The 26,550-nt window shown below is 46.6% G+C and overlaps 1 long non-coding RNA gene across 1 annotated transcript in view; it reads left to right on the top strand.

Moving 5' to 3' along the window:
• LOC144130266 (uncharacterized) overlaps positions 1 to 26,550 on the top strand; it is a 98,124-nt gene that overhangs the window by 42,580 nt on the left and 28,994 nt on the right. Inside the window, exon 2 of the long non-coding RNA XR_013314036.1 lies at positions 15,868 to 15,977. This is a non-coding gene — a long non-coding RNA (uncharacterized LOC144130266). The remainder of the gene's footprint in view (positions 1 to 15,867; positions 15,978 to 26,550) is intronic.

Below are 26,550 nucleotides of genomic sequence, written 5' to 3'. Positions count from 1 at the left end.
GTAGCTCTTGCTTGTGTGCGTGTTGACAGAGGTCTCATAGGTCACTGATCTATGGCACGAACTCTCATCTTTAATTATTATTTAAGAATTGCTACAATGGACCGATTGCTCCATTGCTTGTCATCTCGGATAACGCAAGGCTAATTTCCTCTGTAACTCCCAACATCTTCAACTCCAACCTGAACCTCCCCACTTGTCATCTCGAATAGCATCATTATCACCCATGTTAACGCTATGACCGAAACTTCCGAGGAACATGAAGCCGGTATGCAGAAATTAGTGCAACGCAACTACGAACCACCCAACACTGGCAGCCAGATATAGTGGCAATGCAACGAAATGAGACTCAGCGAGAGGAAGAATTCGCAGCGGTAGCCTAGTCGTTTGAGCATTCGCCTCGCATGCGGGAGGTGCGGGGTTCGATCCCCAGAGCCACAGGGAGCGCGCCGGTAGATGCAACTCGTGCAAGCTTTCCCTTGGCTTGACGCTCGGCTTATCACCGTATAAATGCTTCGGAAATGGGTCTTGGATCAAACCGTTGAGTCGATGGGTCAATGATCCTTTCCGCCGTCAAACAACTTAAATGCTACACGTGCGGTAAAGCCCACCTGTAGAAGAAAAACGGGAGAAAAATTGTCGCAAGAAACCTAGCTTGAAAAGGCTGACTAGTGAAAATATTATTGAGCTAACTTTAAGTGTAGTATTGTGTTTCTTTGAATAAAGCATGGGTAACAATAGTCAAAGATAATTAGTAATTACTTCTTCTTGAAATGCTTGCTTCTGCTTCCTTAAAAGTGCGTGCTGTGTTCAAATTACCGCTAATTTTTATCGAATAAACTTTGCGTTTTTCAAGTGTTTGCTTTTTGGAGTATGGGTATATAGTTCGAAGAGAGGGAGTTAATATCTGTGTTTTTTGAATACTGATTTAATTGTGAGCAAATGGTCCCTCTTTCAGTATAGTTGCATTTCACGTTTTTTCAAAGATGTATGCCGTCCATGTCGCCAAGCTTTCCATCCCAGAAAAAGCGATGTTATTGCCGTTAACTCTGCATTATACATGATCATTGTTTCATGGGCCGGTGGCATCAGCGGTGGAAACGACTGTGTAAAAACTATCTGAATGAACAGAACCTTGCATCGGCTGCCAAAAAAAAAAGTTTAAACTGTGGAGGCGTACAATGTATCTGTGCTATATGCCTCAGACATGAATACAAAAAAAAACTATGGTTTGAAAGAATAAAGCCTTGGCAGACATCGATGCAATGATACAAAAAACTGAGCGCGATCGTCTGATGCGGCCCCAGCATTCTGGTAGTCAGGGCACGTCAAAAGTAAAGACTTGATTATCTAAAGGTCTCAGGAAAGCCCCAATCTATACGTGCTACTTCGTCCATGTCGGCTAACCTTCGAGCCGAGGTTACTAGACCTTCAAGATAAGTTTTCCCGCAGACGACACTCGACTGAAGCCATCGTGGGCTTTGAATTCGAAACGAACACTGGCGCCGTCGGCAGCAGCATTGCCTCGCAGAGCGAAGGATACGTAACTTAACGCAATGTTTGCGGGTGCACCCTCTGCCAGGAGCTTCGAAATTTTCCTCTTCGTAAAAAAACAAAAACAAAACGTCCCCACTGAAGCCTTATCCGAAAGGGCCGTCGTATTTTGTTATTCAGATGTCCCTACCTTCTTCGTAACCTGAATTTTAACGACGCCATGGCGATCCATCTTCACGGCTGAGCTTATCTAAGGCAATCTTCTTTGATGGTACAGCTTGTATTTCATGATTCGTGCCCTGTAGCGCTCGAGCGCATGATGATGCTTGCAGTGATGGGGATTGCTTTCCCCTGCTCCAGGTGTGCCTTAAGGTGCCCGCAAAAAGGGCTCACGGATCGCTCTGCGCTAAGGCTGTTTTTTATTCGAGACCTTTAGAATAGGGTGATAATATCGGTTAGGGCTAGTGCGCAGGTGCAGGACAATAACCGGAGAGAGAGGGGCGTTACTGTCCGGCGCCTGCGAACTGGTGTCCCGCTATTCCCTATGCCTCCAACCGATAGCGTCACCGTATTCTCAAAGCCCTCATTGACGGCGTTGTGGCCGCCTTTAAATCTCTGCAGCGTTTACACAGAAGGCTTAAGGCACATTCTGTTTGAACTGTTGCAAACAAGTGGGCTTGCCTGGTCATGTCCAACGTTCACAACGGGGGTCGCGAACTGGGATCCGCTCTTCGAAGCTACTTTTTTATGCAATATCTGATGCGAAGCTCATGTGATCGGTAGCGATAGGTGCAATGACGACGTCACTTAGCACTTCGGCAGTAAGCATGAGGAGCTGAGATGGTTGGTTCTGGCTGACAGAATGGGTAGTGGTAGCGCAGACATGTTGATAGGAAACGATTGTGAAGTGAGGCACAGAGCAGTTCTGTTGTAATCCTAGTCCTGTACGGACAAAAACATTATTAAGTCGTACGGAAATGTTTGCATAGCTCGGTTGTAATCACTAATGAGTATGTACACTCAAAATGTAGACGCATCACGCTGTTGTGGACGGATGCTCCCTCGCACCTTCTCGTCAACATAGTCTTGGCAATATTCTGTGAGAACTACGAGTAATGAGGCTCATAAACATTTGAAGTTTATAGCCTAGCGTTATTTGTGTGCCTCGGTAAATGTATTCATATAAGAAAAACATAAAAGGAAGAACGGATAAAAAAACAAGAACTCAGGGCGTTTGCCATGTTCTCCGAAAGGAAGAAATGAAAATTATGCCATTTAAACACACTGCACTCGCGTCTCTTGAGGGCACACTGAGGATAACTTCATTCAATTTTTATTCACAAGTAAAAATGAATGGTTTGGTTCTCTCTGGTTATGTTGATCACTGTACGTCTGCGATTAAGATACGCATTTAAAGGTACAGCATTGAATTAATACAAGTTGTTTTTTCTCTTCCCCAGTAGACTCGAGCTCGTGACGCCAATAACAAAAATGACTCTGTGATCAACACTGACAAATGAACAGTGATATGGCCTAGCTTCAGATTTCCGTAACAAAAAGTTGTTTTCAGGGCATCGCCGTTTTCCTTAGAAAATGGGCAGTGGAAGCGATATCTGTATTCGTTTCTTTTACTGACAGCTGTTACACCTACCTTTCTGACGCTCAGCTGGAAATGTGGGCATCGGCTATGAACTTGGGTTCAGGAATTCATCGAACCATAGCGCAACAGTTGGCGGCGGCAGCAGGAACTCGGAGCCGGTGGTTTTCTCTTTATGTTGCTTACCCGTAAAAAAAAAGCGAACTGAGGATTTCGACTAATTGTGGAGTCATCATTTCCTAGGACCTCCTTTGCCGCTGTTCTCACCAATATGGGTCAACTATTTCAATTCGAGTCCCACGTAATCTTGGGCGCATTTACGCATTGTTTCGAATGATAGTTGTTGGCAGCGCGATTTTTGCACAGGATTATGTGGGTCAGAGGGTGACTGAGTCGGTCGCAGCGGGGGCTTGGTATGCATCGACTGGCACCGTAAGCGGAGCCGCTTGAGCAGCCGTGCCCGCGGCGAATGCTTCGGCTACGCGGAGTGCGCCTCGTTGTGAGTTCCTGTCTCCGAAGACGGCGTGCCGGAAGGAGAGCAAAGCCGGCGACTGCGTTCCGGACATAGCTGCGGACAAGCGTGGGGCGGCCGTACCGGAATCTGCTATCATTGTAGATCTCGCGGTCAATCATGCCAATCATCTCTCAGTGCGAATGTCCTAAGCCACTAAGCTTAGCTCTAGAAATTTTTTCCCCTTCTCTGGTTTATACAAGCTCTGTTTTCAGTGAAAGTAGCCTCCATCTCATTAGAATGCGGGAGCCTATCTACACGGGCCACCTTCGATACATAATGACTTCTTGGTGGGCTAACTGTTCATTGTAACAGTGCGATAAAAGTAAGGAAGGGATGACAGAGTGGAAATAGAGCTGTTGCGTTCACTCTGTCTCCGTCGCCGTCTTTTCCTTATTTTTATTCGCGCTCTGAAAGACAGACAGACAGACAGACAGACAGACAGACAGACAGACAGACAGACAGACAGACAGACAGACAGACAGACAGACAGACAGACAGACAGACAGACAGACAGACAGACAGACAGACAGACAGACAGACAGACAGACAGACAGACAGACAGACAGACAGACAGACAGACAGACAGACAGACAGACAGACAGACAGACAGACAGACAGACAGACAGACAGACAGACAGACAGACAGACAGACAGACAGACAGACAGACAGACAGACAGACAGACAGACAGACAGACAGACAGACAGACAGACAGACAGACAGACAGACAGACAGACAGACAGACAGACAGACAGACAGACAGACAGACAGACAGACAGACAGACAGACAGACAGACAGACAGACAGACAGACAGACAGACAGACAGACAGACAGACAGACAGACAGACAGACAGACAGACAGACAGACAGACAGACGTGAGTTTTAGACCCTGCTGGGTCCTGGCGCTCTTACATCAGTTACTTCGATCCGTCCTCAGTGTCCGTTTAAAACTCCCTAGTGTAATTCCGTGGTAAGCCACTTTTACGGGGTTCACATGTCTGCACAGGGCACATGTTTAGAAACATCCTAATGACACGCTACATCAACGGCGACAGAATGAATGAATGAATGTATGAATGAATGAATGAATGAATGAATGAATGAATGAATGAATGAATGAATGAATGAATGAATGAATGAATGAATGAGGATGTGTGAGTGAGTTCCCTTGTCCGGGACTCGAGCGGCTGCTGCTTCTGTCCGTGCCCGTGCTACAAGGGCCCTTTGGGTCTGGAGTCCACATCTTGACAGGGCAGCCTCCTACCCCTCAGTAGTGGTTTCAACCGGACTGAGCTTCCTATGTGGGTATCATTGTAACATAATCCAAGTGATAACTAGTAGATCGCTAAGGGTCGTCTTCAACGAATAGTAACAGTTCCCGCATACTACAGGCATTACCATTGCACCTTACCACACGTTTGCACTCTGGGATGGCTATCGGAATCTCCAGGATAAACTTTCGTCAAGTGTTTCTTCCCGCCTTGATTAAAATGACGTTGTCTACTACCTGTTTTGTAAATTAAAATACGAGTTCGACAGTGTAAACTTTTTTGCCAGTTGGCCTGACATGTTAAAGAAGAGGAGCCGAGTCTTGAGACTGGAGTAAGGGCGGAGAAGTGGGTAGTACAACCGGTACCTAACAACTTAGAGTACTGAGAAGTAACTAGAATACCAGTTAATGCATTGCTTGCGAAAAGATGTTATCTGTGGCCTTTATTTTAGGTGCGCAATTATTCGTAAATCTTGGTACATAACTGCTTAGGTATGTTTGAAACGAGTTGCTGCTACTTGTTTGCTTCGGAAAGAAAAAAGAGCCAGTATCCTCCTCTCTCGCTGCCAACTTCCTTCATCAGTGGAGAGATTATGTTCCCGCACACCATACGGGCAGCGAGTAGCGAACGTTTCAAAATCAAGAAGCGCCTGCTAGCTCTGCTCGTGGCTGCTACAGATACTCGCAGGTGTATGGCGGAGCCGACCTCCCATCCTGAGAATCGTTTTGAAGAAAGAATTGTTAATAATTGAGCGTTCATAGGCCGCCCTACCTTCACCTCAACCATCGTCATACGGTTGTGTCACAGAGCTTTTTCCATGATGCTGACCTTGAAAAAATCGAGCGACTGATTTTCTCCTTCGGAAATACGCGTGTGAACAAAGCGCTCATTTTAATGTCAGCCACCGTTCCTTAGCCGCTTCATCTTTCGATTCACCTTGTCTTCGGGAAGTAATTAAGGGCGCTCGAAGCCTTGGAGCTTCAGGCATGGCCACGGCGGCAGGGCCGAAATGTTTATCCGGGAAAGAAGCGCTCGAAGCTGAGCGCTGGCGAAAGTTCCGCCCTGCGTGCTTCTGAGCAGTGAGCCCTGACGTCAGGTTTTCAGTAGCCCATCATCGAAATGTGCAAGCAAATAAAAGATGCCGACAGGCAAGCGGTCCCAGTAAGGTGAGTAGTCCGCAAATTTCTGCTTGTAGCCTGTGCCGGTCCCGCATCTCAGCCGAGCATAAAGTTGCTGCAATAATCTTGTGACGAAATGCTCACAGGAAAATCCTCAGTGTCAGGAAGGGTGGACAGATTGGCCTCTCGTGTGAGGGAAGCGGGACTGAGACAGGGAGGAGGAAAGCACAAGCGGAAGGTGACGACGCAATAATGCAGCGAGCTGCACGTGTGCTGCCTTGGGCAAATTAAGGTGGCGGCCCATGGGTCACGCCATAATTTCAATGTACACGCGGTAAGCAAACATTTAAATCACAGTTGGGCACCCTGCAGACGGAACGTCGTAGCCCCGTCTGAACGATGAAGAATGGTCTAACGTACGGATAAGGAAAGCGAAAGTAATGCGCATGCAGCCTCTAAGTTAACGGATACATCAGTGCATGTCTGGTCACGCCGGGGTCGAAAAGTGCTTATTGTGACGTCAAAACCACGCCTTACATAGCAGAAGCTATCTATGATGTTGCAAGAGACATGTGTGATCGACAGCACGGGAGTTCCTTTGCGAAACATTGAGTGGCCTTGAAGCCTACTGGCGGGCCCGAGCAACGGCAAAGCTTCCAGCACAGGAGGTGGAAGTACAGAGGTTTTGTTGGTGATAAATTCACGAAGCCTAATTAAGATGTAAAATCATGGACCCCTGTCAGACGCGACTTTTCAGTGTCATGTTTTCTAAGCGCTGTTTTACTTGGATGTTTCAATATGTGTGATAGACCAATGGAGCGCTCGCGGATAAAAGGTGTTCCCTTTGTTTCTAAGAATGCGTACTCTTGGAAGCATTTTGGCTGTTCTACAATTTGTGTAAACATCAGCCTACTTCTAGAAAAGATTTTTCATACGTATGCACCTTTGGTCAAAAGTCTTCCTCCACCCACGTGGTTCGCTTTCCAGCCGTATAGTGAAGCACCTTATGCAGACCTGGACACAACAGATCAAGAAAGGAAGAGGGAAAGGTTAACCATAACGCAGTTCGGTTTGGCTACCCGTCACTGGGCGAAAGGGAAGAGGTAGATGAAGAGGTGAAAGAGGACGTTGATTTAGGAAAGTCATCTTTTTACGTAGGAACTACAAAGCTTCCAATGCACAGGAGACAACAAAGAACTGGAGGCAATTCCAAACCAACATTTTCTCAAATTTACGCAAATACAGCACAATATTCCCTGAGCACCACAAAGACACATGTCCATGGTGCGAAGAGAGACCCACAGCATACCACGTCACGTGGGGCTGCACGGGCGAAGAAGCGGTCAACCTACAAACACACTACAAGAAGGAGCAGTGGGAGGCCGCTCTGTCTGCAGCTCTGATCTGACGCACCAGCGTACCCTGGTGTCCTAGGCAAGATAAACAACATGACTATTGAAGCCCTGAAATAATGACATCAGCCGGCGCAAAAGACTTCGTCTTTATTTGAATTACCAATAACTGTCTCTACTACTTATACCAGGAAACATAGACGCAGTTGAGAAATAAGGCACGAGAAATGACGCCATAAATTCCTGCATGTAATAGTAACAAATACAAGAAAAATACTTTTGCGCATTGAATCTGGCGTTATTAAACAAAATGAGCGTAGTAAAACAGTTTAAGATGTGCACTTGATTCTCCTGCCTTTAATGATTGAGCGCGGGATTTTGTTGGCCGATTAATTTCAGCAGCATTTTTAGCACTGGCAGCTCTCACATGTGACCTCAGAGTGAAAAGCCTGTAAACAAGGACACCTGCCGCTTCTGCTATAAAAAGCAGGAATCGAGGCAAAAGAGTTAACCGAGAAAAGAATACTTACAGAATGCGTGAAAGTCCTGTATTGCCGCTGGCAGTACTTGCTCGCCAGTCGGTAAGTCCAGTATTTAGTTCGAAATTAGTAGCGCATTTTGCAATAGTAACTTTTCAACAGCATCAGACGACTCATGTGAGGCATAATTCACAAAATCCGAGTCCATAAAAGACGGTTTTCTATTCCAATGAAAATTAGGGATCTCAGTATAGTCGAAGAGAGACACACAGGCATAAAACCCGCAAAAGACGCTTTTTTTAGCAAAACCTGACGTCTTCTCTTCCCGACTAAGCATTCAGAATTACACGATTTTAAGTTTTCTTCTCTTTATTTGCACTAGTGCACCATGCGGAGTAAATAAAGAAATGAGGTGAAGGCCCGATTCTGTAAGAAATTTCTGCACGGCTCGAGGCTTCAGAGCAAACGTTAAAATGCTAATCGGGTGAAAACATGCCGTATCCATTTGTTATTTGCCATCCATTTCCATTCCTTACTAGATTTCTACACACCGTTAGCGGTCATTTCATCATGCACTGCCGAGGCGGAAAAACGGCGCACGTAACTGGCTGTTAGGATCGCCATGCAGTGAAAGCAGTAGTGCTGCAACGCTGCAGGCGATACTAGACGTTTTTAGCATACCGGAGACGTATACCAGTTTACCGGACGCCGGCTGCGCACGCACAGGGGCTCCCCTCACCCCAATAATGCCACTGCGCATGCGCGAGTGGGGTCTGGTAAGCTGGTATACATCTCCGGCATGCTAAAAACGTCTACTATCAGCCACGAAAGTAGAGAACTCCCCTTATTTTTGCTCTCCTCGGGACACAGACTAAAATAAATAGATAAAGAAGCACGAGTTTTTAATGTTACGCCGTAAGGAGTCCAATTTACAGCTGCACTGCTGTAAATACAAGCTTTATTTTATGCCGTTAGGCACCAAGTTTAGAAGAAACAAGCAAAAAAGAGAGAAATCCTGCGATATGCCCATGAATGTCGCAACATTGAGAAATTAAGTTTATAAGTTAATGCTACTGCAATGTGCAAAGTTGGGTTGTGTTTTATGGGGACACGAAAGAACAGCACACGACAACACAGCGTGGACAAAAACAGCATACAAGAAACAGCACAGCGACAAAACAGCACAGAGAAAAGAGAGCTCAACGACAAAACGCCACACCGGAAGAAACAGCAAGAAAAAACAGCACGCAATGGGGCTGTTAAAAAAATGAAGATTGGTTTTTGAGGAAAGACTCGCCGCGGTGGCTCAGTGGTTAGGGCGCTCGACTGCTGAGCCGGAGTTCCCGGGTTCGAACCCGACCGCGGCGGCTGCGTTTTTATGGAGGAAGAACGCTAAGGCCCCCGTGTGCTGCGCGATGTCAGTGCACGTTAAAGATCCCCAGGTGGTCGAAATTATTCCGGAGCCCTCCACTACGGCACCTATTTCTTCCTTTCTTCTTTCACTCCCTCCCTTATCCCTTCCCATACGGCGCGGTTCAGGTGTCCAACGATATATGAGACAGATACTGCGCCATTTCCTTTCCCCCCCAAAAAACCAATTATTATTATTGAGGAAAGCAAAAGGCGCAGTTACTGTCTCACATATCTCGGTGGACACCTGAACCGCGTCGTAAGGGAAGGGATAAAGGAGCGAGTGACAAAATAAAAGAAGAAAGAGGTGCCGTAGTGGAGGTCTCCGGAGTAGTTTTGACCACCTGGGGATCTTTAACGTGCTCTGACATCGCACAGCACACGGGCGCCTTTTTGCGTTTCGCCTCCATCGCAACGCGGCCGTCGCGGCCGGGTTCGAACCCAAGAACTCCGGATCAGTAGACGAGCGCCCTTACCACTGAGCCACCGCAGCGGGTACATTGTCGCGATAATGATAATAATAATAATTGGTTTTGGGGGGAAAGGAAATGGCGCAGTATCTGTCTCATATATCGTTGGACACCTGAACCGCGCCGTAAGGGAAGGGATAAAGGAGGGAGTGAAAGAAGGAAGGAAGAAGAGGTGCCGTAGTGGAGGGCTCCGGAATAATTTCGACCACCTGGGGATCTTTAACGCGAATATGCGCCGAACCAGAAATCAGCAAAGTCTACGTGGAGGAAAAACGCTAAGGCGCCCGTGTGCTGTGCGATGTCAGTGCACGTTAAAGATCCCCAGGGGTCGAAATTATTCCGGAGCCCTCCACTACGGGACCTCATTGTTCCTTTCTTCTTTCACTCCCTCCTTTATCCCTTTCCTTACGGCGCGGTTCAGGTGTCCAACGATATATGAGACAGATACTGCGCCATTTCCTTTCCCCCCAAAAAACCAATTATTATTATTATTAAGTCTACTTGCGTTTCGAGTCTCTAGTAAAACCACAAGGAACATTTAAGAGAACAGGAAGAGTAAAGAATTTTTACGTTATGAAATCTTTCTTTCTTTCTGCTGACAACGGTTTCCACAAGATGCGAGAACAGGAGTAGTTGATCATTCGGTACCAGTCTGACATGCATGCTCTTTTTTGCATCACACAGTTTCTTCACTGCGATGCCATTACTTTTTTTTCAAGAATGAGATGCTTTTCGTTCTCATTCTCGGCAAATTCTGTGGAAAATCGTCCCAAAACCAGGTCAAAACCGACGCCTAAGCGGGCGCTGAAGCTAAAGACCTTCAAGGCCAAAATTTCCGTCTGAATGGTATTCAACTGAATCAAACGTTAAGAGCGCTCGTAGTGAGATTTCAACCACTGCCGGAGCAAATTGAGCACCTTGTTTTCCTGACACCTGAGGATACTCGGGCATCGGCGCACTTTTTTTACAAGTATTTTACCAATTACAATAGAATGAAGTTCTATGCCCAGAACTGTATAGAGACGGACCAGAAAGCGACACCAAACTAGTCTAAGAACTCAAGAAGCACACCACAGCAGCACACTAGAGGGGAGGAAAGTTTCGTTAGTATCACATGTTCGCCATAGGACTGCTCTTTCAAGAAACGCGTATGGCCAAACTGGCCGGAAACGGGATGAATACCCCATTTTTAACATCTTCTCAGCCTTCGCCTCTGCCATATGGACACATAGCCCGCATTATGCGCTTTCACCGGCATATAGCACAGGCGGTGCCACTTCCCAGGGACTGAAACACCGTTTCCGTAAAGAGCAAATTCCATGAGCTTAAAAAAAATCGAAAGTGTGAAACATGCTGGTAAAGCCCGCGAAATTGTTTCGAGCTAGCATTTGAGATGTTGCTGTTGTTAGTGGCTATTTATTAGTAAAATAACAATAGAATGAAAAGATGTCGCTAGCCGCGGCATCTGCCATCGCAACCTGAAGCACCTGAGCTGCGGCTAGCGGGAATAAAAGGACAGGGAGGGAAAAAGGAGATGGAAAGAAGGCGGTGAGCGATAGCAAGAGAGGATAGGGGTGGGGTGTAATATACACTATGTACAATTACAGAATAAGAAACAAATGTGGGGTGCTGCGCCGCGCATGATCGCCGAATAAAGTGGCATCACCGTTCAGCCTTCCCTGCAGTGCACAGAGACGAGCAGAGGCCCCGATAATGCGTCACGTACGACGGCGCTACGTTTCCAGCGAAGAAACCGTTGTTGAATGGAAAAAAAAACCGTCGCCACCGTAGGTGAAACTAACGAAGCATTGTTTTTTAAGCGAAATTTATTGCCCCAGAGCATCAATGATGGGTGAAGGTGTGATGAAAGATGTAGTAGTGATTAAATGAATGGAAAAAAGCTTGGAATCGGAGGACGCACAGTAGCCTGCAGGCCAAGACAACGGAGATCTGAAATTTCGGTGAAATTTCACTAAATGTCACTAGGAGTTTTCCCGCATTCTTCAACGCAGTGAAGCGAAGCCTGAACATCGTCGTCGAAGAGTGCGTCATTATTTTAAATGCTAGTGTAAAAACACTTTGCATGCATTACCTAGAAGTTTCATAGATTCGAGTTGTTCAATAATCCAGAATTCTTAAAAAACCATTTCAGCTTCCCTTTAACATATGGCGCTACGTTGATTGCAGGTGATGATAGCTGATTTATCAAATCGCAGGTGGTGTGCCTCACCGCACTGACACAAAATGGGAAAGGCATAAATCCCCTTTGATGTTGTCGTTATCCATCATCCGTTCTTTCTGTGCTTCAATACTCTCCGTTACAAGGGTGCTGTTGTGTATGCAAATGAGCCGCGTAAGTGAAGAAGGAAGCTTCTTCTGTGTACGAAGAGCTAGCTATACGCAATTTCAACATCACAGAGGAAAAGGAGGCGATTATATATCGCCAACGTAATGTTCATATGGCCGTACATGAAGGTGAGAAGGCTGCCAAAGATGACGAATGCGTCATTAAGGCCCAAGAAGCGCGGGCGAAAGCCGCGGCTCGTCAGGTAGCGAGAGCAGCACTCTGAGCACGCTCTCACCAGCACTCAAAACGGAAGGGGCTGAACTGGACGAAGAAAAGCGGCTGAAGGCGGCGCCACGTTAAGCCGCGAAGGCAGCCAGGGAGGCTGAATGCGCTGCACAGCTCGAATAAGCGAGCGAAGCCGGTAGCATGTCTAGCAGACAAGGGGCCTGGCTAAGGCCCATTCAAAAAGCGTACCTTGCCGTTCCAGAATGTGCAACACCAGACCTGCAGTGTATTCGTGCTGACACCAACTCTCGATGGCCAGATAGGCTGTATTTTTTTTAGGAAGTGCTGTTTGCTGGAAGTATACTGCCACCAAAATTAGCGCCATAGCTAGAGAGAGAGAGCGACTTTATCGATGGCCAAATAGAGAAGCACCCTATAAACAGGCACATTCGCTAAGCGCACAGGAGCCAGCATGGCTGCATGCGTAAATGAGTAGATTGCATAAATACGGTACGTCGTGAATTCGTGAAACTGGGGTTAAAGTGTCAAAGTTGGCGCTTGTTCTCGAACTGAGACAACTACCACTACATTCTTTCCTTCATAACCCTGTCTATCACCATCACTTAGTTTTGGCTTTTACTCGTGTGCGTCACGCCACCGGTGTGCCCGTAAACTTTCGTGTTCATTCCTTTCCGCCTCCCCCAATTAGAGGCGCGGCACCCAAAAGGGGCGCTGGCGGAACCACGTTCTCAGTTTACAAACACGGCAAGCGCATAATTATGTCACCAGCTCAGCCCCGAGTCATCGCTGAAGACCAAGTTGTAATGTCGTCCCGTCTAGAACCTCAATTCGTCTCGAGAGAACACAGGAAGGAAGAGAGCACGCCGCAGCCGGTTTCACGAAGGCAAAACGCGCGCCACGTGCAACGGCCTAGTCTCCTCCACCGTCCCAGCGTAGACAGACACGCACTTATATACACTCCGCGGCGGCGCGCGCGCCATTTTCGTCTCACGACAAGAGACACGCTTGTTGCCGAAAGCTGGCCGGACAGATTCGCGCGAGCGCACGTCACAGGCCGCGTGCATTGCAGCACACGTGCCTGCGGTAAAGCCGCTCCTTGCTGCTGCTGGTGCCGCTGACGGCGGCGCCTCTGAGACGAACTCGCTGCTCTGCTGGTCACGACGAAGACCGCGAGTGCGAGCTCTGGCCAGTTTCCTTCCTCGTCCTGTCAGCGCTTCCGAAGGCGGGGAGGACAGAAAAAGTTGTTACTTCTTCCGCGTATTGCGCGGCAACATGAAATGCGGTGACAGAAGGAGCACGTCCCCCAAACCACACCGTTGCCACCGGTATAAAATCGACGCCTGTTTTCCTCTTCTTTGTTCTACGTACAGTGGCTGTACAGGAAACGTTACCCGAAGCTCGTGGAGTCGGCGTCGAATTTGTTAGTCGCGAACGAAAACTCTTGTGACTCCATCTGGGGTCATAAGACCCACGTTGGAATCTGTCGCAATGGCTTTTTGGGCTGGGGACGTAGCAGGGAGGGAAGAGGAAGGGAGGGACTTTGGGGCAGCATGAACTAAACGCTAGTTTAAGTAAAATAATTTTAGAGAGCCACGGGACTATATATATATATATATATATATATATATATATATATATATATATATATGTATATATATATATATATATATATATATATATATATATATATATATATATATATATATATATATATATATATATATATATATATATATATATATATATATATATATATCTTTCTATTCATAATAAACGTACACTGTTAACAAAAAACGCCCAAATGGGAGTAAGTGGCTTGTCCTCTAGCGCACACCCAAAAGGAGGTTTTTTTTTACTCCATATGTATGGAGTATTTTATTTATTCCTTATACAAGGGAGGTATTTAGGAGAACATGGGAGTAAATTTTTTACTACCTACAGAAATGGAGCCCAAAAATTGCGTCATCTTTATTTATCCTCATTCAGGCTCATTATTACAGCAGCGCGAGCAGAGCGAACGAGCATCAGCTGCAGGGGCCGCCGGCAATCCAACTTGTGAAACTGCTCTGCTCTAGTGTGACCCCGCTTCACGCGTTCTTTTCGTCGTCTGCAAGCCCAGCGGCGGCATAGACGGAGGCAGCAGGAGTCGTCTGCTTGTCGTCTGCTTTTGCTGTACGAGCTCGTTTGGTTGGCTATGTTCGTAGTTAAAGGGATGTAACACTAGAATCAATAGTTCAAATATGAAAAGAGTCGCGAGGTAGTTTTCACTGTCTGCACCACACTATATTTCAGTAAAAACCAGAGTAGAATAAGTTGAAAATGAATACACTGCTGAAAGTTGTTTTGTATGACTGTTTGCTTTCATACCCAGTTATTTAAGGCTTGGCTTTTCAATATTACGGAGGAAAAATGTAGCCTCATCTGCAAAACCAAAAGCTCAGCGTTGAAACTATGTTATGTCACAGTGCAATGTTGATGCAACGCATTATAACCTCCTGCAACACACCGGGAGAACCACAAGGAAAAAAGCTGTGAGAATTAGGCCTAAGCGGATGCTCTAACGGGGTGGGAACACTAACAAAAGAGGGTCAGGTATGGTTAGAGCACTGGAAGCTTCTCAAGAGAAGTTAAATTATGCAGCGTACTGTAACGAAAAACGGCGACAAACCGAAAATCTTGTACCGCGGCAGGCGCCCGTGAAGGCGCAGAAGCGAGCACAGATCCAGCGACGATGATAACCACGGGGTCGTCGCTCACCGCTGTTATCAGACGACTTACCAGAAGCAGAAGAGACGCTAGGTGGCGGGGCGGAATGGCGCAAAATGGTGGTTTTTTTTTTACTTCATTGGGAACTTGGGGCGAATTGAGACCAAGAAACTCCATTCAAAAATTGGAGTTATAAGGAGAATTCTCCTTTATACCCCATTATTTACTGCAGGGAGTACAATAGGCCATTTAGCACATTTTTACTCAACCTTCATGGAGTAAATGTTTCCGCATATGGCGTATAAAGGGCGCCGCCAACCATTTAAACTCCCATTTGGGTTGATTCTTGTTTACAGTGAAGCAAAAATTTCCCCGAAATTCCAACGTCTTGCGTTGCCCAAGTATTGGACAACTCGCGCTGCTCATCACGGATTTTCTCTTTTGACGAAATCTCCGCGCTTTTATTTCGGCCGTCGTGCCACTATATTAAAGGCAAAAGAACATTTAGTCTTCTTTGAACTACTGTTGGTGGTTTTGTCGTAAATTCAATTATGTCCTGAAAACAAACACTCAAAACGATGACATGGAGAACGGATAACTGAAAAAAAAACCAGCTGTTGAAGAATAAGTGTGATAAAAAGATAAAGCACGACGGTTACTTTATTTTACGGCAATAAATTGTTTTTATACCATGCATGTTCACCAGCTATCTCAGCTTGCAACTGCACTTACTTCATTAGGATGTGTCCGTGCTTTCGCCCTTCTTGTTATTCCCGGCTAATGTGATCTAATGCGGTTTTTTGGGGTAGAATACTATTTAATTAGTCTGTGTATAGATGAATAGATCATTTTCACTAGGACCAGTGAAAACTGTTCTCGTATTACACTTGGGAATAAAGCAAGAAAATTAATGTCACCTTGTCAGCCGTGCTGTCTCCTGTGGCCAGCTGGCGCATCGGCACTCCACTCCAGGCAGCCCACGTGCGCGTCTTTACATCAGTTCAAGGTGTTTACTGTCACTTATTTCTCGCCATGGTGAGTCTTTGGTAGCGTCCCGCATTACCGCGGAGCAAAAATGCTCGCTAATCGCTCGCCGTAAGGCATCATACAAGCTATAACCCTTATCAGCACAGATGCCTTCTTAAACCCGTCTGTCTGAACGAGTGCTTCCTGCGACGTATTTTAGTCTGCTGGTGCGTGCTCGCACTTGAAGCATTGGCTCTTGGGCGTCGCGTATGGAACTTGATTAGTTAATCATGTAAGATTAGTGAGTGCTTAATTAATGAGTACAGAAGGAGGCAGCGTAATGAAACACTCCACTGGTATGTTAGAAGATGTATGCCGCAATAAAGCAGCAGAGATAAAATAGAAACTACAGACAACGCTACCAGCTCCAAGAGGGATGTTGACCAGTAAAAAAAAGGAAATGATAACATTGCAGAGGACGGTTGGCAAAGAGAAAACAGCTCCCAATAATTTAATGTAAGGTAGAAAAGGAGGCCAACCAAGAACTGAAAAAGATAAGACAGTTCAGAACCTTTTCACCGTTTCAGAAACTAGGGCTTTACAAGGCAACCTGCAACTCATCCCCAGTCACACCTGATGTAGGAACCGATTAGGTTCTGAAACAAAGTGTGTTTTTCAGTTTTTGGTTGGCGCTGTTTTTTTAACTTGTATTCCTTTCCCTCTTAGACAGACCTCTATCGGATGTTTTGTTTTCAGACACCTAATATAGATAAAGGCAGAAAGAAATGCGGCGACCTCATCACAGGCTATCTTCTCTCTCTTTACTTCTGCCGCTCCCCCTTTGCTTCTGCTATAGTGGGGAGCAGCAAGGAAGTAGCAAGCGGAAACATATTACTGTGGCCTACCTTTTCACGCTTCTTCGCGTTAAAGCTTTCTTTCTATCTCTCTCGCGAGAGACCTTAATACGCAGACAGGGGTTCAACTCATCTGTTCAAACGCTTCTAAGCCTCTAAGACTGGAGCAGGTATGTTCGTTTTTTTTCTTTTTTGAATGGCCCGACTTCCAGTGGCGTCAGCCAGGTTTCTGCCAAGTTCTCAAAGGCTCTCTGAAGGAAACGAATCGCAACTGATCACTAGGCATGCTTGACGGAGCCCGGAATCGAGAATCCCGTTTCTAGGAATTGACACTTTCAGACTTCGGACTGATACACTATTCAGAAAAGTCGACTTGCGGTTCAGGATCGCGTTCCAGGCTGATCCGATGTTCCGTGCGAAAGGCAGAAGGAAATTCTCGGATTTCGGAGTAGAAAAGACGAAGATCAATGCAACAAGCACGAATTCAATTCAACGAACACAGTTGGATGGCTGTCGCATGAGAAGATTTTAGCAGCTTTACGTTAATTTATTCTTTACGGTCCCGCACAGGCTTCGTTATTGATTTATTATTTATTTATCTAGGCGATAGCGTTAAAGGCACTGTTACCCAGAAAATCCGACGTGCGCATTATCTGTGTTGTGGGCGAAAAATCACGGGCATGGCTCTGGCAGGTGGTGCCCACAGAGCAACCTAGGAAGCAGGTGGGCCACTTCGGTCACGTGACCTTGCGGCATCGTCACAACCTGCCCACCGTGGCAGGTGGCAGTTAAATTAAGGATTGGTTGTTCGGGAAGAGCAACCTCTGGGAGCACTTGCCATCGCAGTGAGTGGCGCATCGCTTAACCGCTGCACCACTGTGCCAGGAGGGGTAGAGGGCTCCCAGGGATCAATTAATGCAATGTAGAGAGTGACATTCTGCATATTTGGGAATTAACCCATCACGCTGTCGCGTCACACCCTTAGGGCGGAACTTAAGTGTTCCCAATCGCTCCGATTTTTGTTTACTTTAGTAGCCGCAGCAAGAACTTCGACGTCCCTGCTCCAGCTATCGCGTTCTCTGCATCAGCGGGACTCGCTGTTGTTTTCGTCACGCGAGTTGAGCGCACGCAGCGTGCGTTTTGGCGCGCAACAATGCGTGCAGTTTTTGGCGCGGGACCGCTTGTTTCCCGCTAAAACTGGCAGCACCCAACCCGAACATCGGACAGCACACAGGAAAAGAAAAAAGAAAAATGAAAGAAATTAAATAATGAGGCAGTTTCTTTAGGGGCCCGAGCGTAGAGAGAGGTCATCTCCTCAGCAGCGTCAACGACGTGGCGCATCTAGGTCCAACACGTGTGGGCACTGGCGTGCCTGCTGCTGTGCGCAGCCCGTCATGTTTGACTTCTTTGTTTCTTTACCTCACCGTAGACGGGGCGAAGAGTTCGCGCCGCGGCATGCCGGCACATGAGTCTGCGCTCGCTCCTCTCACCGGACGCGGAAATGCGGCTAAACGAACAGCCGGGAAATGGCGCCCTGACAGGAGTTACGAGTCGTGCCCGGCCACGTGCCGTGAGGGGTCAGAAGAGAAAGAGTAAGAGAAACAAAAAAACAACAAAACGCGAAGCACATGGACAGAAAAGAATACGAAACAAAAGGAATGGCAAGACGAACGTAATACAGTGAAGAAGAGGCGAAGGAGAAGTGAGCGGGCGAAGCGAGCAAAAACGCGCGAGATTGTATTCAGTCAGGCGCGGTCAAGTTGAGGAAGTAACTTCCTCCTAAACTTCCGCCTCCGTCGGGACAGCCCGAAGAACGAGACGAGACCGGACGCCGGAAGCTGTAAACTCTCTGCATTGGCTGGTTTCGAAAATGAGCGAGTGGATATCGAAACCAATTCTCTCGTTCATTTTTCGTTCCCGCTCAGCATTTTATACGTATTTTCTTTCATTCAATTCTGGCAGCTGCTTGTCTCGCTTCAGAATCTGTGCGTTTTCGCTCGTTGGCCGAGTTCTTCGTTTTGCAAGAAGTAACACGATGCAGCGAGGTGTAACAGTGCCACGAGTAAGAAGCGGGCCGTCACGCTATTGTCTGGGTGGAGCGCTGTCAGGCTGAAAAGAGCATTGCGTGATGTGCAGTGTCCTGAAAGCGAAGGAGTCCTTTGTTTGTTTTGCCAGTACCGGACCGTTTTCTGACAGTAAGTCGATATATAGCTGGAAAACGCAAGAATAAAATACTTGAACTCATATATCTCAAAAAATCTCATCTCTATTTTTACTGGCGAAAATAACATGTAGCTACGTCACCATGTTCCAATTTCCTTGCCCTCTAGCCAGAATCCCAGGCAAGGCAATAATTTTCGCTCTCAAGTTCTAGACTCAGCCCTGTACACACGACTGGTATACCATCTCGGTAGGCTCGAAATGATTGCTTCTTCCCATTTCCCATGATCTATGCCAGGGAGAATAAATAGAAATAGCGCTGCAGCCAGGCGTTTCGCACATCGTTTGGGAGCGTGAAGGATAAAATCATGCAGAACAAGAAGGCAAGGAATTATAGATTGAATGATTGATTGACTGAGTGACTGACTTATTGATTGATTGATTGATTGATTTGTTGGTTGGTCGACTATTGATTAATTTATTCATTGATTGGTCGATTGATTGATTGATTGATTGATTGATTGATTGATTGATTGATTGATTGATCGGTAGATCGATCGATCTATCAACTGATTCATGAATAAGAGGAATCTGCTAACCATATCAAAAGTCCTCAGCAGAATGCTGGCATCCAAACATCGGTCACCAGTTGTACAAGACGGGAAGGAGGAGGGAAGAGGGATAGAAGTGATAGCTTCTGCAAACTATTTAAAGCAGATATACAGATAAGAGGGCGAACTACTAATTACAGTTAACACGTGGAAATTTAATAATAACGGTACATTTCCCTGCTTATACACAGATCTTCAATATCGTCCAGATCATAGCACTGCTCGCACAGGCACTACCTCTTGCCCAGTTCACGCTCCTGCTCTGGTCCCCACAGGTGGTGTCCTGGTTAATCTCAACGTTGACACAGACGAACTTTGAAACGCACCAGCAGGCACAGAAACACACAAACGTAGGCACGAAGCGCGCACCCGCAGAGGATTGCTTTCGATGTATTGTCGAGGAGGAGCTGCCCCAGAGTCCGCGCTTCGGCCGTCCTGCTGACATTGGGCACCCAGTTGCAGGCCCTACAGCACTTGCCTCCCGACTTTCGAACAAAACAGCAAAAAAAGGGCACCCATCCAGTTCTTAAAAGAAGGTATGCCTCTCACGGAAACAGACATATGCGAAGAAAAATGACGTCAGCGAACGTAGCGAACCATCACGCCAAACACAGAATAGAGAAAGCTACCAGTTGGTGCTTGGTGGAATTCCCATAGACTGCGTAGGTCATAAAAGGAAAGCTGCAAGGGTTCTCTAAAGCAGTCGCTCACAGGCGGCACCCATGTAGGCTTAACGATCACGAACTGTTAGACAGATCGAGTCTCAGGTAAGTATGCCGCACAAAGTGAAAAAAAAAACGGCAGCTCGGCCCTCTCTGCCTGTCTATTACGCTGGACAGCCCCTGCATAATTTTGCCTCTATCCTCTGTTCTTTCTCCCCTCCTCCTCTGTTCTTATGTTTCTGCTTGCATTTTTACTGAAGGCTAATTGAGAGCAAACCTGACGCACTTCTGTCTAGAACGATAAAATTTCTGGTCGCTTTGCTCCAACGTATTGAGAAATTTACAGAAGGAGGAGGAGAAAAAGCGTTTATTTAGAGTGAATTATTTATTGGTGGGGCTCTCAGTCCACGACCACAGTGGACTTGGTCGCCAGCGCTGCCTTACTAACTGACCGTTGATGGCTTCCGGGTATCGGGCCGGTCAGCACCCCTTCCCACTGCTCGAGCGGTGGTTGTTCTATTCTGGAGATGTTTTCGTTCTTTCGGCGCGCCCAGACCATAGATTGGGGTATTCGTCGCAAGAGTGGCGCTTATTGTCGTGATTGATTGGGTGGATTTCCTGAAGTCTGCTTGGGAATGTAAAGTTGCTGACCTGTAATTGTCGAAACGCCACTACTTCTTCATTACTCAGTGACTTGTGCTCTTGCGGATGCAGTCTTCTACTGAATCTTTTATCTACTAACATTTCCCTGCAAGTGGTGAGACTCTGATGGTCCTCTACTTCTCCTCTTGCCGGGCTCGGCACGGAAGATGTAGAGAGGTGACGTGTGCGTCATTATTCAAGCGGAGAGAGCTAAGCCAGGCGCCCATATTGTGTGTATATATATATATATATATATATATATATATATATATATATATATATATATATATATATATATATATATATATATATATATATATATATATATATATATATATATATATATATATATATATATATATATATATATATATCACTGTGTCCTCTCATTTTGCCCGAATACTTTTAACCCTGTTCTGGCTATTCTTCCTTTAATGAAATTTCGGCATGCCAGTTGTGCATTTGTGTTGTCTATACGTGCGCTTGTTTGTGCAATTGTCAAGTACAATAGCTGTTCGCTGTGACACTCAAGTGGCCGCAATTCAAAGATTTATATCCCCGCCCCGGGTGTCCAGTCTGCATGATCATAGACTGAGGCGGATATCCACCACCTGTTGTGGGACTGCCTGGCGCTGAAGCCGACGAGAATTCGGCACCTGACGGCGGTGGGTCTCTCACCGGACAATCCGGATTCCTATATTGCCTGGACACAGGGTCCATATCATCGTTCACTTCTTGATTTGATCAGATCAGCTCAACTTTTTTCATTTATTTAAGCATCTTACTCATCTCTCATTTCATAACCTTTATGCCCTGAGGCAATAAACCGCTTCAAAAAAAAAAAAAAACCTGTTCTTTCGCCTCTTCCGAGTCTTTCGTGTGCATAGCGCACGTTGGCGTATAGTAAATTTGTTCATTAGAGGGTTGTCTTGGACTCGAGGAATTAAATGCACTCGAAATGAAAACGGAACAAACCAAAAACGAGTACGTTTAAGCGAGTGGTTAAGGGCAGCCTCACAACAAAATTCGGCTACGAGAATTTCTGTCCAGCTCCGATATGACGACGTCGTTCGGTAAATCGCGGCATTTTCAGTCGGCCCCGCCGCACCACTGCCCATACCTGACAAACTAGAACACGTGGTACACTAAGAGACGGCTTGACCTGGAACGATTAGGAGGAAGTGTGGTACAGCAGTTTTGTTCGAGGCCTGAGCTAGATCACGGCGCTCTGAGTCTTCTGCAGGTGCCGACTTCAACGGACGGCGAAAAAGTTTCTTTGGAAAAGTCCCAAAACTGCGAAGAACAATGGCACGTCTCGGCTAAACGCAACAGCGCATAAAACGCGCTGACTGCCCTTGAGTTTGAGGTACGAGAGCCTCTCACGAGAGCTTACCGTGTGCGCTCATCTCGGCTGCATATTTTAGATTAGTGTCGCCTCCTTCCGCGCAACACGCGTTGTTCCGTCGTGTTGCATAATGTTGGTCTTAATGGGTTCCGAGTCCTAAAAATACAAACAAACAGGAGTGATATCCCGCACGTGAGCAGCCTACGATACATTGTTGTTGCTACTCTTGGAGCCATGCAGCGAAGGAGGAATGGGAGGGAACAGAGAATTTTGACGTTTCGGTGGCAGCAGCAGAGCAATAAGAGAAATTTCTTAAGATAGTACAAACCTTCGACGTTGGCTGTGCCAGTCAAAACAAAACCAAAAACACTCCTCTCATTGTACTGGATTTGTTTTTATTTAGGTGTGATTGTAACGAGAGGTTGGTGCCTGAAAGCGACCCCGGACATTGCTTCTCGCGTAACGAAAGAAACTACTCAAGAACAGACGACGTAATAAAAACAAAACTAAGCCACAATACCCAATTCCTAATATAATTGACTAACTTTGCTACAGAACATCGACGCTACACGCGTCCGACAGTTTCAATTAGACAGAATTTGGTGACCGCAACCTCAAATTCGAAAAGGCGATGCATGGCTGACAGATAGAACGAAGCGTATAATTTATTAGGCTCAAGTCTTCGTGCGTTTTCAGCGCGCGAAATGTTCTCTTTTATCAGCGGACGTATGTGGGTCACTCTGGCCGCAGTCATGAAAGTCTAGCCGTGAGGCTGCGTGAATTGCTTTTTGCCTGTTGACCTGTTCTCCTACACGGGTGCTACAGACCACTGTGGTGCTAGCTGCAACACATTAGATACCCGTTTCGCATGTAACTGTATACGGTAATGTTGTAGCCTCTAGGCCGGACATTTATCAGAATGATTGGAGCGAGTGGAGCTTCAGTGGAGTGGATACCTCAGAATGTCACTGCGTATAATGCTCCCAGCTCTCGGTACGAGAATTTACGGTCTCCCGCCTCTCTTACCTGATATCGTGCCTTAGCGCTTTGACCGCTGAAAAGCCGCACACAACAGTATACGAGCTGGGATGTCCGGCAGAAGATAAACAGTTAGTTCGGAAGCGTTCTCGGTGTACTGTTGGGGATAAAAGAAAGGCAAACGAGGAAATTCGAACTTGAAGAGCAGAATAGAAGGATTTTAGTTGATGGTGGTCAAATACTCGCGTTGTTAGTTGTCTACTCTAAATTACAACTACTCTTGTCATAGCCAACAATTCTGGACGAAAGCATTTTTGAACTGAAAGATTTTATGCGCGCAGTTTTTTTTTCATATATTGTAAGATTTCGCTATATCAATCTATATATCCGCGGATCTCCCATCTGCAGGCTTGAATATTTCCCTATTAATGGTTTTGGTATCGTCGAAAATGCTCCACATTAGTTTTCAATGGCAGTCTTAACTGTTCGATGCGATCGCTTGAAACACTTTAAACGAACGTTTTTGCCACATATCGCAAGAATGGACCATTACCTTCAATAGGGCCACCTGCCAATCAAAGTAACGCACTAAACCATCGTCGTGTTTCACCGGCGCTGCAGTTAGGCGGCACCAGCAAGTGGCCATAAGACGCCCAATGCATTAATTATGCCTGTTGCCTTATTCAACTGCACGTGTAGGCTGTTTCACGCCGCTTTCACATTCTAAAAATGATGCCAAGCAGCTGCGGCGTAGTCGGACTTGGTATGCGCACGCTACATACCTAGTAAGCTATAAGCGCTGATGTTTGAAAACTATCAGGTACTTAGGTTACAGAATAAATGCCGGTTTTGAAAGTGTTGTCAGCTTTCCAAAAGTACAAAAAATCAATTTAAAAAACCTGTCTGAGCGCAAAGCGTGCTCTCTGGTACTGTGCACGGCGTTAACCTCCTAAAGGCGCTCGAAACGGGTTTGCAGTTTGGCACATCGTCGCTGGGACGGAACGCGGGTAGGGATTACCAAGGCTTGTCTGCTCCCCTCTCCCTCCTCTCTGCATTACATAAGCAGCTCTGCGTTGCCCTCATCTGGCCCTCTCCATCAGAAGCAGGCGCATTCCGAGATTTTCCTTGCGGCCTTCTTCACCTTATCGAAAAACTTTCTCGCCGCGCTGAGTCTTTAAAGCTCACTAGCACGCCCCCCCCCCCCCCCCCCCCCCCCCCCCCCCCCGGCAAAGGTCTGCATGCAGAGATCCGGTAGGGCGTAAGACGCATATGTCTTGAAGAGAGAACGAGCAGGACAGAAAATTCGAAGCTCGGAAACGGATAAATCACAACTTTTGGGGCCAGCGACCACTGGAAAGACACGTGGGTGTTTCATGTCACGTGCGTTTCCCCAAGAACATGCTGCAGAAGCAGCTGCGCGCCGGTGAGCAGTTTTGGTAGCATTATGCAGGTACCTTTCTTTTTCGGGGGGGGGGGGGGTGATAGGGCTTGGAATTAAAGATTCTGCCAAACGCACGTCATGAGGCTCTTTCAGAGTCGCTATAAGGTTCACGTGTGAGGCACTTTCCTAAATTGTACAACGCTGAAGCAGCCTTTGTAGAATCATGAAACGCACTCCAGCAGTTATCCCCTATGTGACCACCAATCCTTATGCTAAATCAATCAAGACCAAAGCAAGGTATATAGTTTGCGAGGCAGCAAAAAAAAAAAAAAACTCATGTTGGGAGTTCGATAAACCTACTAGAATACGAGGACGGCCGCCGTAATATTTGGCTCTTTTCTCACCAGGGCATAGCTGGCACTCCTCTTAAATAGCGATTAACGTTGATGAAAAGAAAGAAGACGCATCTGTGAACGTCCACAGCATATCTTTTTTAATTTCGACTGTTTGCCTGCTGGCATAATCTGATAGTGTGAACAACTATACACCTGACACTCAACAACCTGTTAAGCAGCCACTCGAAGGAGCAAGCGATAAAACTCGAGAAAGGACAACTTTCAAATCTCCACGAACAGCGACATCAGAGGTCAGGTTGACTGATTGGTCGCTTGCTAAGACATACTTGAACATCAGAAATGGCGCAAAGGAGATACCGAGCAAGAAGCATGGACAGGACGTGACCTACAGTCGCACCAGCACTGTCCGCGTCTTTACTTTGTATTACGTTTTGCGCCATTTTTGTTCACCTTGATGTTCAAAAAACACACATAGAGGTCGAAGGAATGATACACTCACCGCAGCAAGCATACAAGCATATAAACATTTTCAAGCCTTCTTAACAAATGAGGAAAGAAAGTTTGCAGACGCCACAAGACTATCGCATTCAGTGAACAAGCTGAGAAGCCACAGTCAAGCAAGTTCTTGGGGCGTTACAGTGCTTATGTAATTTAAACCAAGGCTAAGCAGTCTGTACGCTAATTAAAAAGTGTAAATAAAAAAACGTTGTTCTTTTGTTGATACCCTTCATGCAACGCTGAGGTCGGCGTCACTTGCAGCGATAGTTGCTCGCGGAGAGCATGCTATAGATTCAGTCCGATGGTGCGAACCATGAGCGAACAAATAGAAAACTGACTCTACAAGGGGAAATAAACTAAGAGGCGATAAGAAGTACTGGGAAGTCAATTAGGGTGCTTTTTTTAATGACGGGAGATTTTTCAAATAGTGCGTGCATCGCACGCGGCAATGTAACAAACATGTTCTACGTGGCCAAGAGACGTATTGTTTGGGCACTGGCAGTTTCGCAAGCCAATGAATAACGTTCAGCTGTTACTCTCGTAGCTTGTACTGCTGCCTCAAGTTCCGTAGTTTGGTAGTCCGAAAAAAAGTGGTACGGTTCTAACGTAGTTAAACCGAGTAGACATGCGAAAGCATGTGTTTAGCCTGATTGGCTCGTGGTTTTGCTTTGCTGGGTCCGCGGCACGTCTGGCGACGATATTAGACCCAAATTAAGCTCTGACTGAGGTCAACAAGCGCCGCAGACAGAAGCTGATGAAGACGACGACGTCAAGGGTGTGACATTCCCGTAGAGCCAATGGGGACGATTTTGAAATGCGACGGTGGCGGTGCCTGGGAGTTGGCGGTAAAGGCATAAATTGCTCAAAACTTTTTGAAACAAGCTCAGCCAAGCCAATCCAGAAAAATCCAATATGGCGGCGTTTGTTTACCCGGCTGGTTGCGGGCGGTTGCTCGCGCGTTCGTGGTGCTGGCGGCCGCTAGCTCGATGCAAGCTTCGTAAATACTGGTGACTTGCTGCTCCCGCGCTGCATTCCCGCTTGATTTCCTAAGTACTTACGACATCTGCTTACCCGCTTTTGCATTTCGATGTGTCTGTTGAGGCAGCACGGTGCATGGTGGCGAGCGGCGCGGCCAGCGCGGCTGATTAGCAGCTG

The sequence above is a fragment of the Amblyomma americanum genome, chromosome 4 (assembly GCF_052857255.1).
Source record: "Amblyomma americanum isolate KBUSLIRL-KWMA chromosome 4, ASM5285725v1, whole genome shotgun sequence".
Classification (NCBI taxonomy): Eukaryota; Metazoa; Arthropoda; class Arachnida; order Ixodida; family Ixodidae; genus Amblyomma; species Amblyomma americanum.
This window is presented reverse-complemented; position numbering and strand designations above follow the sequence as displayed.